We start from the raw sequence: 15,629 nt of genomic DNA on the forward strand, positions 1-15,629 counted from the left end.
TCCCCCTTTTTGTTACAGCACATTTTCTACTGGTTATATTATAGAGAATTCATAAATATATAGAGAACTCATATTCATATGTATACATATTATAACTGATGGCTTCAGGCAATGTAAGAGTTGAATATTAAAAGGCTTATGTCTATACTTTTTATTCACTAATTAAACTGGGATGTCACCAATATTTACAAACGAAAGGTTAAGAATGTGAACAGTAGTAAAAGGTAGACACTCTTTTGGCCAGATGGCAAAAATGCATCTCGAGTCAAGAAATTGGTGGCAGGTGATAGGTAGAAGGCAATTATGTCCAGCAGAAAATTATCAGTGCCCATTAAGCATGACAATTATGCCCATCAGAAAATTATCAAACCCCTTAGTGTTAGACCCGAGCATCACTCAGGCTGTAAAAAATAGTGCTAAAAACATTAGTCCTGAGTACCACTATATAGACATGACTTGCATAAACGTCAGGCCCGAGCGTAACCTGGGTAACAGGGTAGACATGTCTTCATTTAGCCCCATAATGGCACCTCATAAGAAACCCCTCTCTTCAGCAGTGATGACGAGGTAAACCTGTCTTCAGGCAGTGAAACTGAAATGTTCATTGAAACCGAAAATGATTGTGATGAATCTGAAATGAACACTCTCGTCTCTCATACATGTGCAGTATGCTGTTCATGTGATTATTACTATTATTCATCATTATTACTATTATTATTATTATTATCTATATAATTATTATACCTTCTACACTTCTGACTTTATACTTTTATTGTTTTGCATATTTTGCAGGAGAAAAATTAATGAAAATATCATTTATCAAGCCAAACAATTCAATGCTTTTTACATGTTTTTTTGACAAAAAATTTAATGCTAAGGAGGTTAATGTTCATTAAGCACAAGAAAATATTGGTGGTGTAAGCAAAAAGAGAGGAATGTAAAAGATGAGTACCAAGAGTCAGATAATGAAAAAAAACACACAGAGTGAGGTAATTTTCTGATAAGAACTGTAATAAATGTGAGGTTCCACTGGACTAACAGCACTCACTTCATTGAGCTGAGTCGGCTTTGTTCTCTATGCAATAAAGTCTCATTCTGATTACTCTTCCAGAAATTGTGTGTTAATGACAATGACAATATCTACCAAAAAAGATATTTTTATTATTTTTAAATTTTCACTTTATTTTAATTATACTTAGGTAAAGTTGTTATAAATAAATGTAATAATAGTATATGCTTATTATATTTTAAGGTTTTATAAAATTATCTGTGCAAATAAAAAGATATCAAAATGTTGTCCTTTTCAGTTACCACAAGCAACGAAATATGCTTTCATTTTCTCGATTACAGCAAGTCTTAAGATAAATAGTATCGATAAAAATGTTACTTTCTGCTATAAATATTAATAGTGCTTTAAATTATTTATAATGTGATCTCTCCTATACACAGACACAGCAATCAGGCAGGGTCATGGCTAGGTTAGTAGATAAGTAATCCTGATCCTTGCATTTATAATGTTCTTTGCATCAACCATTGATGGCAAGTGCTTATAGCGCGACTGCAATTGACTTGGATCTGCTTTACCTGCGAGCCACTGCAGCGTTGGAAGACCACGGTTGCCCTGGCAACTGATAAACTGTCTTCCACAGATGTGGCAATTGCGCTTTGGGATGCTCTTTGGCATGTCATCTCACTGGGGGGAGTCCCTTAAATTAATTATTTTATATTAAGTACACTTAGAATGAAACATACTTAATTTGAACATTTTTTCATTTACAGCTATGATATTTAATAACTTTTTAATTTTTATTTTAGCTATTATTCTGTATTGAATTACACTGTAGTATTAATAATATTATTTTTTAAAAACCCTTCTCATATAGCAGACACAAAAAATGTAAGCAATGTGGACTAATGTCGCCCCTGGTGCCCCTCCATGATTAGGAGCCTTGAAGATTAAGCTTCATTGGTTTCATAGTAGATCTTCCTGTGACTGGGTGTAGATATAAGAGGTAAATGGAGAATTAGCATTTTGCTAAGGGTTGTATAAATGTGGTTAGATGATACGTTTATTGTACTATCAAGTCTAGAGAACAGAATAAAGGGAAAGCAGGATTCAAATAAAGTGGCAAGAACTAGTTAAACTAAGTATATTGAAAGGAATTAATTTAAGGAACTAAAGCTAACATTCTCATAAGAAAAATGATAAAACAGTTTTTGTGTCAATTATCTGTTTGATGTAAAAAAAACTAACTCACTTATGCACTGTTAATAATCCTAATCCTAGTGTTTAACACCAACATGACACACTGAACAATTCATAAAATGCACATAGAACTATAGCAACTGTTCAATATCTTTATTGACTGTTAAAAAACTCTAATTATAGAAAAAGCAAATACATTAAAATACTCTGGAAAAATAGATCATAAAACACAGGAGACTGATCAGTTGAAGATAAAAGCAACATTATTAACCTTAGCAGTTGTTGAAAATATAGATAAACCTATTCTATATTTAACAGAGGAATAAATGAAATAAACTCAATATACAAAGCTTTAAATTAGATATCTTTTTTCATTTTCATTTCAGTGAGTTATACATTAAACATTGATTATGGTAATTGAAACAGCAACAGTAAATTTAAGTTTTAAATGTCAAAATAATTTGAGTACCTCGGAGGCTTCACTTGTAATGCAGTGTTTTAAACATCAGTGGTGTTTCCAGATATTTCCATTCCTGTTAGTTTAGACAGATTCCAGTTTATTTCCTAAATAATGTAATGTAATGTATTGAAATTGGCCATTGAATAGTTCCCTGTTTGTCAGTAACTGTGTTTCTTATGAGAAACGTAACTAAGTAAACTTAAAAAAATTAAAAACTCATTGGAACATCAATGAGTAGACAGAATATAGACAGTATGAGGCAACAAAAATCTCTTATTTTCACACAATGAATGTTTTTTTTCCATTTAAAAGCACAAAAAGTGCAATTGTCAAAACAGTTCTGTATCACTGTGGTGGGCTGCCCTGGTGGGTTTGTTTCCTGCCTTGTGCCCTATGTTGGCTAAGATTGGCTCCAGCAGACCCCCATGAGCCTGTAGTTAGGATATAGCGAGTTGGATAATGGATGGATGGGGTTCTGTATCATGTAGTTTTCATTTTAAATAGCATTTTCATTTCTTCTTTATGCATTATGCACAATGCAGTATGCAGGTGGCATGGCTAATTCAAATTTTGCATTATTACTATACATTTGCTGAATACCTTATTTCAATATAGCATGAGGAGTTGCCAGAGCTGATCCCAGGTATCATTGGCACAAAGGAGCCATCAACCATGAGCAGAATACCAACTCATTGCAGGATATGCCCACACACCTAAACTGACTCTTACTGGGCATATTTAAGAGTCAATTAAGCATGTATTTCTCAGATCTCAGTTTTTGATTTTAAAAAATTTGCAAGCTTTTCTGAAAACTTGTTTTCACTTTGTCATTATGGGTTATTAAGTGCAGATTGATGGCCAAAAACTACAAATTTACGATTTAAAGTTAACTTCTGTATCCAATGTATGTAAATATATATTTATGCATACACATATATAGTAAAACAAGAAGCAGACACAAAAAAAAGTTTGGGGCACATTTGTAACCTTGTATAATGAAAATGAATCATAAAAGGAATTACCTTTTTACAAAGATATCAATGCATCTTTTCAGATGGGAGTTCAATGTAGAACTGCCTCAAAAATGGCCTCGAATTAGGAGTATAGAGAATGGAAGTGATTTCAGTGGTGCAACAGCCATCAATCCTCCGTTCTACAGAGTGAGCAAGAGGGAAGGTAAATATATTCTTCTATACCGTAAATTCTGTATATTATAATATATATCCTTACCTTGTGCTCAAAGTTAATGAGTTGTATCTCTGGGTCACTTTAAATTCTTGAAGAAGCAATATGTTGCTGTGAAAATAGTCCCCAGTCTTTTTAATTGTAAATTTTACCACTATTTTTAAAACAAATTACCAAATATATATTATTTTATATACAGTATCTATGTTACACCTATATAAATGTCAATTTAAAAAAAAAAAAAATTATTTTGTGAAATGTTCAATTTTTTAATTTTTTTTTTGGAAAAGAAACCTTTTACTTGTCAGGTATTGTTAACAAGGTTTTGATGTATATTATTGTGCCAGGTTTAGCGTGCATCTGAAATTACATTTTTGTTCCTACAAGGTGCCTTTTTAGAGGATATATTCAAAGAGGATATTTATCAACATTTTCTCTGGTGACATATTATTAACAGCTTAATTTCAAAATCCCAGTGATTATCTTACACAGAGTATCCTTCTGTTCTAACCGGTTAAAGTACCGTGGGGCTTTGATGTGTAAAACTGAAATCTCTCCCACTGGTCAGAACATAAATAAGACATGTGGCATTTCTAAGTTTTTTAGAGTCATACATGAATGAACAATTAACTATATTTTAAAGTTAAAAGAGCCTACTATTTTTTGAGGAGGTACAAATAATTGTTCATCAATGTCAACCGGCTAGGAGAAAACATAAAAATGTGTCTATACAAACTTTTTAAACATCATGGACAAACACTTATTATATTACAGGTTAATGTTTTTCTTCATTGTATGTTTTTCTTTCCTTGACACATGATAAGTTACGGTGTGGTTGCACAACTGAAATTACTTTCTTTCTTTAGGTTAACTTTATTGTTAGCCATTACCAGACTTTGATTTGACAGAATGTACTTGCATATTTTGTTGACATGCTGCTTAATTTAAGCTAAGCCTAAAGTGAATTATTAGCTTTTGGAAAATCGTGCATGATAAAAAAACAAATATATTTCTCATTACATTTTTAAATTGAGCCTTATTTTTGTTGGTGTCTCCTTCTGGGTCATCCTACACCTGTTTAGTGAAAGTTACACTGCACCACTGAAATGCTACCTCTAGGCAGGTCATTGTACTTCTCACAGTGCACATGTGAAGGAGAGCAATTAAAGGTACTGGGTGGGTGCCAAAATTGGAACTTATGTGTTTATAGTTTTCCCTGTTTCTTAAGCAGCCATTGTATTTTTGAGGTAGATGTTCAGATATTTCTTATAATATTAAGGACTGTAGATATAACATCAAATTCAAAAAAGTTAAGCAACATGGCGATGTGTTTCAGTTTGCCAGAGTACACAAAAATGAATGGGTGTTGAGAGGTGGACAGACTGCATGTCATCTGAGGAAAAAGTTTATGGGTTTGGCATTCTTGTTGAAAAGCAGAATTAACAGACATTGCTTATTCACTCACTCTGGCAATGTCCTGTACTGATTTTAGCTATACATAAAAGATGGAGCAGTTACAAGATGACAAAAAGGTTTTGTATCCTACAGTATTAACATTACTTCCCTCCTGAGACATTGCTTCTCATAATCAGAACAGCGTTTGTGCACTCTTCCATTACCTTAACTACTAACGATGGGAAGGGTACCTTCCAAAGCTGATGTTAGTCATAGCCTAATGAAGGCTGGGTATGGATTTACAAATGGAAGGTTTGCTAGGAAAGACTGGTAACAAGAGAAACTCTTGGAACACTGATTTCCCAAACAAGGTGTAACCGAAACAATTCTTGCAATAGCTATTTGCAAAGGACAGACAAACGGTGGTGTTGATCCTTGAAGAGAACAACAAAAATCTCAGTGAGATTGTCTGGGGCGGAAGACATCATCATTATGGGTGAGCAAGCTAGGCTCAACTTGAAGAATGAAAAGGTGCAACAAGTCACAGTCTTGAGCAGCTTTCCCACTAAGACGAGCAAAGAAAATCACAGCCCTCATAAAGGTCATCTGCAGCTGCATTGTAAATTCTAATAAGTCAGTACACAACAAAAGTTTGCTAGTTAGTATAAGGTACTGTCATTATGGGTGAGCCAGGTAAGAAAGTGCTGTGCTCTGCGATGTGATGAACCACACAAAATTCTACAATTGGCACTAATAACTCCATAGATTGAAGCAAATAAGTGTGTGAGCAAAATCAAAGCTTAAGTAAAGAAAGCTCTTTCTTTTTTTAGTGTTCTGATGTTCCTGACATGTTTACTCATTTTCCAGCTGATAGCATGTGGGAAAATAGTCCTGTGGCAACCTGATGTATTTACGCCATCAATATTTGCCCTTTGCAAACTTTAAAATTACATTTTATTTTGTTAAAAATAGTTTTTTGTTTGTAGCCCCCAGCTGGCTCCACCCACGGTAGAGAACAATGCCTACCATTATAAGTAATGATTGCAAAAAGTTCTGCTTTAGGTATATGGGAAAGCAAAGTCTATCCATGGGAGTTGGGACCTCATAGTCAATTACAGATCCTTCAAGCTGGAGATTGTGGTGCAATTTCTTTTTCTTTTTTTTTTTTTTATTAATTTTATTACAATCCATACAAAGTAATCAAGTTTTTGCAAAAAGAAAAATTGAGTTAAGAACAGATCGATCCCCACCCCTGAGAGAGACAGCAAGCTGAACGGCGTTAAATTTAAGGCTTGTAAACATAGCTAAATTAATAAATTCTCTGTGCTTTATGAACTTATTTTAAAATATTGCTGATTAGATCCTGCCATGTTTTGAAAAAAGTCTGTATGGATCCTCTAACTGAGTATTTGATTTTTTCCAATTTCAAATAATATAACACATCGGTTTCCCACTGACTTAAAACAGGAGAGTTTGTCTTTGTAGGGTCACTCTTTTGATGCGGGGATGTTTTGAATCTCAAATAAATGAGGTTATTGTTGAATCTAATTGCCTAAAGAATGATTTATTAATGTATATTGGGATGTTTTGAAATAAAAAAGGAGCTTAGGAAGAATACTCATCTTAACAGTGTTAATTCTTCCAGCTAGTGTGAGATGAAGGGTTGACCATCTATGCAAGTCTTGTTTAATTTTTTCCATGCAGACGGCAACATTTTGCTGATATAGAGCTTTATGTTTACTTGTGATGTTTACCCCTAGGTATTTAAACTGTTCTGCAATGATAAAGAGAATTCACTGGAAAGAGTACACTTTTATTCAGATTAATTCTGAGACCAGAGATCTTTTGAAATTCTGTGAGTGCTGCTAAGACTGCAGGCACAGAATTTTCTGGGTCCGAAATATACAGTACCATATCATCTGCATATAATGAGATTTTCTGTTCCAGTCCTTCTCTGCTAATCCCCTTTATCTGATCAGTATTTCGACAATGTATTGCCAGTGGTTCAATGGCAATCAAAACAGCAGTCGTGACAAGGGGCATCCTTGTCTAGTGCCACGTTCTAGTTTAAAGTAGTCTGAGCAAATGTTGTTGATGCAAACTGAAGCTTCTGGGTTAGTATACAGTAATTTAATCCATGCACAAATGTTCGGGCCAAACCCAAACTTCTCCAATGTAGTAAAAGGTATTTCCATTCAATCATGTTGAATGCTTTTTCTGCATCCAATGATAATAATATTTCTGGGGTGTTTGATTTAGTTGGTGAGTATATTACATTAAACAGGCGTCGAAGATTTGAAGATAAGTGTCGGCCCCTAATAAATCCAGTTTGGTCTTGTGATATTACCGAGGGAGCACTTTCTCCATCCTTCTAGCTATGATTTTAGAGAGTATTTTAACGCGTTATTCTGAAGTGAAATTGGTCTGTATGATGCACATTGTAATAAGTCCTTATTTTGTTTTGGAAAGACAGTGATTAGTGCTTGGCGAAAGGTTTGTGGAAGAAATTGGTTATCTCTGGCTTCTGTAAATGTTGCTAATAGGAGGGAGCTAGCTGAGCGGAGAATTTCTTGTAAAACTCTGCAGGGTAGCCATCAGGGCCTGCTGCTTTCCCGCCTTGGAGTGACTTTATAGCATCTAGTAATTCTGATAATGCCAGAGGTTTATCAAGTTCCTCTACACTAAAAGCGTCTATTTGTGGTATCTGTAATGTATCCAGAAATGCATTAGATTGTGTATTGTCTTCTTTAAACTCAGTAGTATATAGGGATTTATGGTAGTCTCTGAAAGTGTGCATTATATTTTTGTGTTCGATTTTATCTCCGTTCGTGTTAGTGATTACGAGATTGCGTTACGCACTTCTTGCTTGTGAATTTGTTGAGCTAAAAGCTTATTAGCTTTCTCTCCATGTTCATAGTAATGATGTCTGGATTTGTAAATTAGTTGTTCAGTTTCTTTAGTTGTCAAGAGGTTTAATTCTGAATGTAGAGCCTGCCTCCTCCTATGTAGAGTCTCGCTTGGTAGTCGGCATGTTCTTCATCTATTTTAGTAATTTGCTTTTTATCTCTGCTACTTTCTTGGCTTGGATTTATTTCTGTGGGAAAGATATGAGATAATCTGTCCTCTTAAGAAGGCCTTAAGAGTTTCCCAGAGTATTCCTGCAGAGATCTCAGGGGATGTATTTGTCTCTAGAAAGAATTTGATTTGTTTGGATATAAATTCAGTACAATTCTCGTCAGCTAATAGAAGCGGGTTGAGGCCATCTGCGGGTGAGTGTATGGGGCTTAGTAATTTCAGCTCCAAGATCATAGGTGCATGGTCAGAAATAACAATAGCATCGTATTTGCAAGATTTAATCTTAGGCAAGAAGTTATTGTCTATAAAGAAGTAATCAATCCTTGAGTAGCAATGATGTACTGGTGAGTAGAAAGAATATGTTCTTGAATTTGGGTTTAAAAACCTCCAGGGATCTGATAAGTTGTGATCAGTTATAAACTTTGTAATTATCTTTGCGTGTTAGATGCGTTCCCCTGTGGAGGAAGTCCTATCTAAAAGTGGATTTAGAACACAATTAAAGTCCCCAGCCATTATAACTTTATGAGTGTTCAGATTGGGAATGGATGCAAATAAATTTTGTATAAATTCCTTATCATCAACATTAGGTGCATAAACATTTATCAAAATCATTTTACAGTTAGATAAGTCTCCCATGACCATTACATATCTCCCTTCAGGATCCAATACTACATCTGATGCTACAAATGGTACTGTTCTATGTATGAGAATTCCCACACCTCTAGTTTTCTTTGTAAAACTAGAATGGAACATTTGGCCAGTCCAGTCTTTTTGCAGCCGGAACTGATCCTTGCTTAGTAAGTGGGTTTCCTGTAAAAATACTATTTTAGCATTTAGACCTGTTAGGTGAGAGAGTACTTTCTTTCTCTTTAATTCGTGATTCAGGCCTTTAACATTCCAGCTTACGAAGTTAACTGTCCCATCATGGAGACACTGATTCTGAGTTTTTGATGTCATTTTATAGTCTTAACTGGAAGTGAGACAGTTTAGGTCTTAATTTCCTATTTCCCTAGAGTTGTTGCCATGCAGCTTATTATTACGTTGGTAGTTATAATTAGATTGAGAGGATAGATTAGGTATAGATCAAGCCTGCTCTCTTTCTCTCCCCCCCTTAACCCCCCACCCTCCCTTTTTGCCTCCCCAAGTGAGGCTAAAACCCACTTCACGCAGTCCCAGTCCTCTGACATACCCAGAGACAGAGCACGTCCAAAGCAAAACAAGCCCCATGCAGCGGCGCTTTAGGGTTAAAAGATAGAGATATCTGTTACCAATATAGTCTTAAAAAAAAAAAAAGAATTTTGCACTTAAAATATATATATAGTCTTCAGCAATTTTAGTGCATTAAGATGATACACCCAGATAATAAACCCGGGATGGTGTTAAAAATGTGTCCAGAATAAGCATAACAAGTCTTAATGCAGTAATAGCAATAACAGTAAACCAAGGGTATGATATTGAACAGTCTCATTTAGGGTAGAGATGAAATAATTAGAAAAGAAAAAGAGAAAAAAAAGAAAAAAGAATAATTAAGCACAATAAAACATAAACAGATAGCGCCCTAGTAATACTAAGTAATAATGAGAATATATGCTGATAAAAACCCATATTTTAAAACAAATAGATCAGACAGTAGATTATTAATACTTGCTTTATCATTACCATGACTCACTATTATGTATCAGAATAGTCCCGGGATCAGCTTTCTTAATTCCTTTTCTGCTTCTTCCTTGCTAGCGAAGACATAGAATTGACCCTGCCATTCCACTTTCAGTTTTGCCGGATACAAGAGGCTGTTTTTGACGCTAGCTTGCCGTAACCACTGTTTAATGTTGTAGAAGGCTGTGCGTTTAGTAGCTGTTGCTGGAGAGAAGTCAGGGAAGATACGAATGTGGTTATTTTCATATATAATATCTTCCTTGTTTCTGAGGAGTGCCATCACCTCTAGCTTAAATGATAATCGTTCAAAACGAACTATAAAAGATCTTGGTCGGGGTCTAACGGTGTTTGATCCGCGTACGGTAAGCCGCTGCTATCTCAGATTCTGCTTTAAAGTCGTCCCCGATTATTTTAGAAAAAAGTTCAGCTGCGAATTTCACAGGGTTTGAACTTTCTCGATTCTCAGGCAGACCTTCAATTCTGACATTATACCTTCTACTCCCATCTTCCAAAGCAGCCAGTCTGTCTCCAAGTTTTTCTCGAGTTTTTCATTCGAGCTGACATTTACTGCTTTTCCTCGGCACTGGCAGCTAAATATTCGGCCATTTTAATCCGATTCGTGAATGTCTCCTTGACATCCTCCAATTGATCAGTAAGCGTGCACAGTTTAACCAAGTTTTCCTGAATGCGCTCTTCAATTTTACCCAGCACCTGTTGAAGTTCAAGTTGCATCTCTTGATGCAGCCTTTCATTTGCCTGTTGGAATTCCTGTCGCAGCCATTCATTTGCCTGTTTCAACTCCTGTCTCACCTCCTGTCTCATTTTTTCGCTTTCCTTTGCCCTTGCTTTCTCATTAGCCTTCTCACTTTTCTTTATATCTTGCATGAGCTCAGCGAGCATCACCTCCAGTTTAGACATTTCAATTGTGCTTTCTTGTACTGTAGATGAAGCAGCAGACTCTGCTGTAGCCGGTGTCCCCGCTGCTCCCGGCTCGCGTAATTGCGTAATTGAAGCCGCAGACTTCAAGGCCCTTTCCAGTTTCAGGTGATCTTCTCCGATCGGCGAGCTATCCAGATCTGCACTCACGATCGCACCTTTGCTCCCCTTTTCACTCTCAGCCAGCGGTGATGTAGCGGACCGTGGTCCCGAGGAGTCTGTACTTTCGCCCATCTGATCCAGGTCTGTCTCTGAAAAGCCGTATCTTGAACTAGGGCTTGCTGATCTTAGCTTGGGTGTAGCTTTAGTTTTCGATTCTTTTGGACCACCCTTCTTGTTGGCCATGTTTATATGTGCTTACATATACTGTAGCAGTCCCTCTCGGGTTGAAAAAATACAAGATATCTCAGGATAATAAGCAAATAATATGAAAAATAACACCGCTGCTAGCGGAGCTCCACTTCAGACGTCCATCTCTTGCATCGGATGAGACCTAAATCATTCTGCTGCAATTTCAAGCAAAGAATTAAGAAGTGAGGGGTGACTTACTCCCACATTTCTGCTCTTTTTCCTCTTTTACCCTGCCTGAAATAAAATCATCATTAAAACTCTTCTACTGATTTAAAAAATTGTTTATTCCAAAGCACTTACCTGAAATACTTTTAACACAGAAACCATGTAGGGAGCTGAAATTTTCTGACAGTGTACTCTACCATCCTGGCACAATCTTCCATCCATTATCCAACCCACTATATCCTAACTACAGGGTCATGGGGTCAGGTGGAGCCAATCCCAGCCAACACAGGGCACAAGGCAGTAAAGAAACCCCAAGCAGGGTGCCACCCCAACGCAGGGCACACACACACACACAAAGCACACAACTGGAACAATTTAGAACCGCCAATGCACCTAACCTGCATGTCTTTGGACTGTGGGAGGAAACCGGAGTACCCAGAGGAAACCCACGCAGACACGGGGAGAACATGCAAACTTCACGCAGGGAGGACCCGGTAAGTGAACCCAGGTCTGGCACAATCTTGGGAAATGCTAATTTAACTCCTGCCAGTTGAAATTTGTCACCCTTCTTTACAAAGAAAACTACCAAGAAACTTCAGTTTTCATTGAGATATCTTAAATAGAGTGCATTGTACAAATTTTTGAAATATCAAAAACTCCATTTGAGAATCACTTCCAAATTTTCAAATGGAGAAAATGGAGAAACATCCTGCTTGACTTCAGTTATGGATTAGTTTATTATTTCAAATTTACCTTGACAGAAGTTACTTCAATTTGTACATTTTGACTATTTTCCACTTTTAACAGCCACTTTGAACAGTAAAATAATGAAATTCCTGCAGAACTGCATGTAGGACAGCAATTTGTGTGTTATGTTGCCTATGGAAATGGCAGTAAAGGCTTGCTCTAACCTCTATCATAAACCTAACTTTTTCTGGTGCTTAAAATTGTACCACAAAAATTACATGACCTCTTGAACATAAAAGTAAAAAATGCAAGCAGAGGTAACTTATATAGAAATGAATGGAAGAGGAAACAAGCTCTGTAAGTGTTGCTCTGTGATTTGTCATATATACAGTAAATACAGGGTTATGTTGCAGTGTAGGGCCACCTAATGTAAATCATATTGTTTTGTTTTCCAGTCCCACATATTAATTTTTCATTTTATCAATTTCTTTTAAGGGTGTTTTTTGTATTGATGTCTGTGGCTAGTAGGAAAGTAGTGCTGGTAGTCCATCTCTCTAGAGTATTTTTTCTTTTGCTGCTGCTTCAAGGTTCACTGGCTTATAATCATCCTGGCTAGGAACAGGTTTATGAACTATTGTTGTCTTATTGTTTATTCTTCTGTTTTTATCAGGTAAGTGGGTGAACCAAAACATAGTTGTTAACGCCACGAAAAAATGACATGACAATGACCATTCCTCAAGAGCAAAAAGATGGTCCAAAAATGACTGTCCATTTCTGCCACACCCCTGTCAATACAGCCATGAAAGTAGACATGTTCATTGGATCCTCAGTTCATTGGGTGATAACAGGTGGAGGAAATCATCTGAGTGGTTGTTCTGATTTATCTGAGAAGATAGGATCAAACCCTGCAATCTCAACCAAATATCTGTTGAGACTGAATCCTTGCTACTTTGAAATGTAAGCAGTAATAAAAGTAATCCGCATGCTTGATTTGGAAAAAACATATTGTGTGACCTCTAGTAGTATGTCATTAATTTACATTTTGGACTTTTTAAATGTTTATTTATTATATTGTTATTCTGGCGATGTCTTTTGCATTCTGGTGGCCCTTTAAAGACACCTTGTTTATTATTGTTTTTTGCGAATTGTTGCAAGGCCTGTTGCCAGTCAACTGACATAGAAGTCAAGTGACATTGTATCTTAATATTCTACATATAAGAGATGGTAGCACACAGGTTTTTGTATGAGTCTTGGATTCATTCTTAAACCTTGTGGTAGTGATAGTTAGAGGAAGAAATCCAAAGTAGTGTTCATTTTTTTAATTGCTCTTGTATTTTGCACTCTGGTTTGGGTGTATTGATTTATTTTTTGTCTTATCTGGTTTGGAGTTTCTCACCAGTCTCCCACATACAAATGAATGTATCCTTTATGGTGGCTTCCATCTCCTGGTTTTCTTTTTGCTCAACAACTGTTTCTGAATCCCTGGACAACACAACCATAATAAGGACAATGCTCTTATTAGCCCAGTATTCAGCTTAAACAATATGAGACTAACTACAGTATGGCATTGTTGATCTGGATTTAGTTTAAAATGTTTGTACCAGGTAAGCCTTTTTCCTTTTATGTAATTTAATAATTTGGATTTTCACATTGTATACTAAGGAACACCTATCATTCAGGCCTTTCCTGATTTTCACTGTATGAAATGTTCTGACGCTGCACTCTATGTGGGAGAAACTGAACAAACACTCCACCAAAGAATGAACTTACACAAGTTCCACATTAAACATGAATACAGAGATGTTCCTCTAGCAGCCCACTTCAACAGCAATGGAGACTGTGAGAGGGACGTTAAAGTCACAGTGAACTTCAGAACATAATGAGAGAGAAAAGAATGGGAAGTTAAACTCGTGCTAAATTTAACACATTACAACATGGCTTAAATAGAGACAAGAGTTTTATGGCTAGATATGAGGATTGTTTGCATCTCTTGGATTGACCCAGACATCCTGACTACAGATCCACATTGTCTTGAAAAACTCATCAGAAACTTTAAAAGACTTTGTTGGACAGTTATCTTATCGAAGGATTTTGACTATACATTGTTCTCCTCTCTTGCTAGATGAATCTTAGCCTGGAGAGGTCTATTATTTTTTTACTTTTAATAGGTCTCACTTAAAGGATTTCCAGTGCTGTACAGTATCTGTCCTTATGTCTATATAAACACAAAAATTCCAGTTCCTGTATTACATCTTGCCTGAAGAAGGGGCCTGAGTTGCCTCAAAAGCTTGCATATTGTAATTTTTATAGTTCGCCAATAAGAGATGTCGCTTTGCTTGACGTCTCACTACATCCATAATAGCTAACACGGTACAACAACCTAGTACTACAGCCTGCTCATGAAACTTGATTTCCTAGAGTTACTAAAATATCCAGAAATATCTTAGAGTCGTTAATGACTAGCTATACGTTTTTTTGGCCTTAAAAAATTCACTTTTTGTCAGACAAAGCTTAAAGATGTAAAATGCACCTTATACCTGTAACAGCTCTAATTTTGATTCAAAGAGTTAGAAATTTGTAGCTCACCACAGTATTCATCTACACTAAAAATTAATGGAATGGCTATATAGAGCGTGAAACCCATAGAAATAAAACAAGGAATACTTACATTTAGGTATCCCTTATAAGCAGCTATTAGTAGTCTATAAATAATTTATTAATTATGGTATAAAAATAAATTATTACTGTTAAAACTCTGACATGAGGTATATTAATGTGATTTTGCTCAATATTATGTCAAGTAAAAAGGCTTGTAATATTTTATGTGACATGCACTATATATCAAGCTATTAAATGTAACTTACTTATTTATAACATTTACTCATGAGAAAATCTGCATGCATTTAATGAGGTATTATAAAGCAATTTAACATAATATATTACTTACGTACGTTATACATTTTTATGACATCTACTGGATTAACTTATCGTTAACTCGAAAAAACAAATTCAAATACGGAAAAAATGTAATAAAACCAGTCAGATGATTAAAGATTCCAGCCCACCCAGACCAGAACATTTTTCACCACTACTATGTACCGATTCCTAAGTAGTTTGTGCTGTCACAAATGTGCGTCTGAGGATCACCTGATATGAACAGAATGCTATCTACAAGGTAGTCTTTGTTTTTGCACTTTAGCTTTTGTAGCACCCTATTTAAATAAATAAATTATTTGCTGTTTTGCATTTGTATTAACAACAGTAGAATTCCTACAAATGTGAAAGTCTTCAGAATATAAATCGGGATCTCTGTTAATTGTGATATGTGCAGTACTTGCTTGAAATGGGGCAGGCACTGGAACAAGACAACTTTTTACTTTGCAATATATTACAAACATGCTGAAATGCTTATTTTAAATTGTATTTGAAAAAGGCAATAATTCACATTTTAATTGGCCTTCTTTAGTAGCCCTTTTATAGTTAATTATGACAAAGTACCATACAGTTAAAATC

Source organism: Polypterus senegalus, chromosome 3 (genome assembly GCF_016835505.1).
Source record: "Polypterus senegalus isolate Bchr_013 chromosome 3, ASM1683550v1, whole genome shotgun sequence".
NCBI lineage: Eukaryota > Metazoa > Chordata > Cladistia > Polypteriformes > Polypteridae > Polypterus > Polypterus senegalus.